The following is a 5,272-nucleotide window of genomic DNA, read 5'->3' on the forward strand; positions in this document are numbered from 1 at the left end:
ATCAGATCAGACTCATATCCTATTCAGCAGCAAAGAACCGGCGAAAGCCCTGGTCCCAGCCCTTGGAAGACGGGATCAAAACATCCAACTAGAACATCTAAATAGTAGAGGGGGTCCTAGGCAGAGGCCTGTTCTGGGGTGAGACTATCAATTAGCAGTTCCTCCCACAACCTTTCTTATTCCACGGGGAAAGCAATAGCAGCATGTTGTTTTGGGACAGTTGTTTGGAAAACCTCTCCATCTCACCTGTCCTTGTGGATACAATTCCTATGCTTAACAGCTTGTTTTCTTTCTGTCTTCAGGGACATACTCTTGGTCTGCATACTCTTGGTGTGCATACTCTTGGTCTGTTCTGTTACCTTTCTCTCTTTTTCTCACAGGGACCAAAGGGCCAGAGCCTCTCCAAACAAGGGCTCTTTGAGAATAGCGTAAGTGTAACATGTTTAGATCTTGGGGAGAAGGAAACCTTGCCTCCAGAGCCAATCTTTTAGTGAAATTAAACAATACCTGACAATGTACTGATTTCAAATCTATAACACCTGTTCTCCTTGGCTCTAAGAAGTTCATGGACTCCTGTTACATGGGAATTGGTTCCACGGCCCCTGTCACAGGAGCAAGGAAGCAGCAATGATAGAGCTGTCTGTCTCCACAGAGATGGTGGTAATAGGATCCACTGTCTCCACAGCAACAGCAGGAATAGGGTGTGCTGTCACCATAGCAAAGGCTGCAATAGGGTTCACTGTCTCTGTGCATGGGGGAAGAAGCAGATACTGGTTTCTGGGGTCAGAGTAACCCCCAGCTGCCCTTTTATTTGTGATGTAATGGGTAACAGGAAATGTCCTACTTTCAAGAAATGGAAATTCACTGCAGAAAAAGGAAATGGAAATTTATCTTTCCTTTCCCTCCACCCTATTTCCAGAGCCTCTGGTTCAATCTCCTTAAAATTCTTTTAACAAAGTTATTTAGGTGTCTTCACTTGTTTGCCACATAGTTGTCATTATATGTTAATTACTTCAAAAATAAAGGTTTAAAATAACAAATACTTATTACCTAACATGGCTGTTGAGGGTCATGAATCTAGGACTGCTTTCCAGTTATGACTTTTTTCTCAAGGTCTTTCCTTAGATTCCAGTCAAGACTGAGCCAGGGTATAGGCATCTGAAGACATGACTGGTTCCTGGAGAAATGCAAGCATGTCTATTTGCTCATAGCAAACTTAGCCAGAGCCTCAGTAATCGGAGGGCAGGCGTCTACATGGGATGCCTGAATATCTCACAACAGAACAGCCAGCTTTTCACAGAGGCATTGTTCTAAAACGGGGGTGGGAGGAAGATGGTGTAAGGACGGGAGCAGGTTGGACTTCCATAACTGCTTTTCAGAGTTCTTCACTTCTAAGGAACTAATTCCAGCCTATCCTGGTGGGAACAGCATTAGGTTCCTCCTAGGATGAGACAAACTTCATGAACATGTTTTTGAATGGCTATAGTCACTTTATATTCATGCCTGGTAAGGCTGAGAGAACACTGACAGAAATGGGTATCAGTTCCTTAGAAAGCTGTCAGAGCATCTTCTCCTAGAAAGATACATTGATACTACCAAAGCACTATATTTTGAGAAAATCCAGACATCGACTATTCAAAGGTGAGTTATATTCTGAATATGGAGAATTTTTAGAACTAATGTACATAATTTATTTTTATTTTATATTTTTAATGATGAAATGTCCTCTATTTTAATCAAAGACAAATGTGTGTGTATGGACATGTGTGCACATGCAGATCTGTGTGTTTATGTGTGTGTGTTTTGTGTGTCTATGTGGTTATGCGTATCTGAGTGTAGGTGCTTACAAAGGCCAGAAGAGTACTGTCTTCTGTAAGAGCAATATGTAGTCTCTATCACTTGGGCATCTCCCTCATCCCCCACAATTGTGCATAGTGTTTCCACTTTGCCTATACGTATCAATAATAAACAATACAGAATCTGTGACCAAATAAATGTTTCAACAAATAAAAAAAAATACATGATAAGCATTGTACTATAGTTTAAGTTGAAGGGGTTTTGTTTGTTTCGATTTCAGTGGCAATATGGTGGCTTCTGTAATTTGGACCACCTGACTCCAGTTCTTTGCTACTGCTCCCATTCTTACCCGGTGCTCACAGTTTTAAAGCATCCATCCATGTGTGTACCTCCCTCTAGGCCCTGGGGCTATAACGTGAGTCAGTTTGGTCAGTGGGACATTTGCATCTTTTCAGCAAGCAAAGGCTTGACAGAGGACATACATGTTTCCACTTGTATTTTTTGCATTGCCTTGAAGACACACCAGGACTTCACTGGAACTTCCTGTCTGGAGGATGGGAGAACAGTGGAGCAGGGTCAGTTTTCTCTCCTATCAGAAGGCAACTCTAACAGCAAACAGGCAAGGTCAAATATGGGAAGGCCAGCTTCTGCTATCAAAATCACCATGGGAGCAGATGATATCGATTGTTACATGCTACCTACGTTTTCTGGTTGTATTTAGGAAGCAGTTAACAGCCATTTGAAATGGTGTGCATGCCCTCAACACTTCAACAGATCATTTCCCTGTAATTAGCTGGGGGCATTGTCTATGCTGGTAGTATTTTACAGTGAAGTTCTGAAGTCCCTTGAAAGGTTGCTGTACCATTGCAATATTTCTTAGGGCTTACTTAAGATTTGGTGCTGGTGGTAGGGTATCTCAAGGCCAAAGGTGCCACCTGCATTACTTTAGCTGGAACCATTCTTTCTTGATTCCATGTGACCCTGGAGGGGACTTCAGTTGTAGTGCTTTGCTACTCTACAGCTACACAGAACTGTGGGCAGGAGAACCAGGATGACTAACAAAAACACACCAACCTTCTGGTGGTATCCTCAAGCAGGTATGATAGGTGTGCTAAACCAGAAAGAGGGACCTCTGTTTCTTTAAATCAGAAATGAAGATGTTCTGGGCTTGAAATTGTTATCCCTGCTGAGTCCTGCCACTGGAACAGCATGTCCGAGATCCATACTGTCAGTGGGTAGGGGGAGGCAGGGGAGGGAGACCCCCCAGACAGCATCACCTAAACAATGTATTGCTTAAGTCAACAGAGGCTTTCTGTTCTTGGACTTATTTGAATCGATGATCATTTGAAACTGAAAGATCCTGGAATGATTAAGAAGGATTATCTCTATTATGCAAAGGAGGGGGAAAAAATCTCAAAATGTTAAGTTCCTTGTTTAAAATGGACTCAGAGGGGGATGGAAGATACAAGCAGAATATAGCCCACCAAATAAACTAAGCAGGGCTCACAGAAACTGAAGCAGCCAGCAATGGCCCTGCATTGGTCTGGGCTGGGTCCTCTGTATATATCTTATGGCTATTAGCTTGGTGTTCTTGTGGGACTCTGAACAGTAGGCATGGATGTCTTTCTGACTCCTGGGACTCCTTTTCTCTTATTGGTTTGGCTTGTCCTAACTTTATATGACAAGGCTTTTTCCTTGTCTCATTGTATCTTGTTTTGTCCTATTTGGTTATTATACGTTATTTTTAAATTTTCAATGTGTGCGTGAGGGGGCATCTGTAGGTCTCTGCACACGAGTGACGTGTCCTAAAGAGAGACTCTGAGTCTCTGAAGCTGTAGTTACCTCCAGAGTGCTGGAAACTAAAGTTGGGGCCTCTGCAAGAACAGTACCTACTTTTAACAGCCAAGCTGTCTCTTCAGTCCCTGGGCTTAAAAGTTTAAAAGTGCACACTGTAAAATTTACCTTTTTGCTAACAATTTTGAGTTTTGTCAAATGTGTAGATTCAAATGTTATCTCCTGTTGCATGTAATAATTTAAAAAAAGCAACCCACGCTACTGCTGGCTACTCTCTGGCCCCGGAGGTATCCCCACCCCCATGGCTAACCCTATGTGGCATCCGTCCAACTTCTTGCAGTTCCCTACATTCCCAGTCAGGCACACTCTTGTAAACCCATGCTCTGCCACGCTTACCTTTCCTTGGAGCTCAGCTGAACTGCTGCAAAACAGAATATACCAGACAATCTTAGCTTAGAATCAATAGATAACACTGCTGGGTGGGGAATCTCTCATCCTAAAGTCGTCAACTATTCTATGTTAGAAATCTTCCAGTGCTGGATTCCGCTACCAGAACTACCAGTCCCCGGCCTACATCTTGTCTGCTTTGCTCCGGTTGTCCATCCAAAATGAAGTCCCTCCTCCTGCCTTACCCCCCCACCCCCACTCTCAGACCGGAAGCTCACCTCCTCGCCCAGTGATTGGCTTCTTGTTGCCTTTATTATTGAATCAATTAGGGGAAAATTCTACTACAGTCTCCTCCTCCTCCTCCTCCTCCTCCTCCTCCTCCTCCTCCTCCTCCTCCTCCTCCTCCTCCTCCTCCTCTTCCTCCTCCTCATCGTTCTTCTCCTCTTCCTCCTCCTCCTCTTTCTTCTTTAATGTAGCTCTTGGTCCCTCATTATTACCCAAACCCTGGCTATTTGTGTTTTTTCTATATCCAGAGTTCGCTTTTTCTGGAATGTCATATAAATGAACACAGCCAGTCTTTTTCACTTTGCATACTGCACTTGAGAAGGAGCAAGGACAGATGTACCTTGACCTCCTTCCCAAGGCAAACAGTTAGCTCAGCTTCCAGAGTTATGATAGAATAAATGAAAGTTCAAGGAAGCTACAAAAAGAAAGGATGCTGCCTTTTGGCATTGCCTACAAGGTGTTGCTCTACATGGAAGCCAGTGAGCCAACGACAGATGGAGGCCTTGTCTGTTCACTCACAACTTCACCCAAGGGTCCTCCCGACTAAACTGTAATAGCCAGTGGATAAGAGTACTGAAGTACCTGACATGAATTACCCAGAGAAGCAAATTTATTTCCAGAAACCAAGGTGGAAAATCTGTCTTTAAAAGATGATAATGTAAAAATCTACTCTTGGGTTTCCACAAGCTAATTTATAAAGTGAACTCATTAAAAACTATCTTGTTTCTATCTAGGAACAACAACAACATGAAAAAAATACAGAGGCAGGGGCAGGAGCATGTTTATCAATTTCTTAAATTAGCAGACAGTGAGATGCATGATAAAGGTACAGTAAACAGTCTTAACTCAGCCATATCTCCAAGCCCTGTGTAGTCTTCGTATACTGAACTCATCAACTCTGAGTTTTTACTTACCCAGGAGAATCTACTCCTTGACTCCAAGCTCATAAAAACTTTCTAAGCCAAAGCAAAGCAAAGCAAAGCAAAGCAAAGCAAAGCAAAGCAAAGCA

Source organism: Grammomys surdaster, unplaced genomic scaffold (genome assembly GCF_004785775.1).
Source record: "Grammomys surdaster isolate TR1022 unplaced genomic scaffold, NIH_TR_1.0 125878, whole genome shotgun sequence".
Taxonomy (NCBI): Eukaryota; Metazoa; Chordata; class Mammalia; order Rodentia; family Muridae; genus Grammomys; species Grammomys surdaster.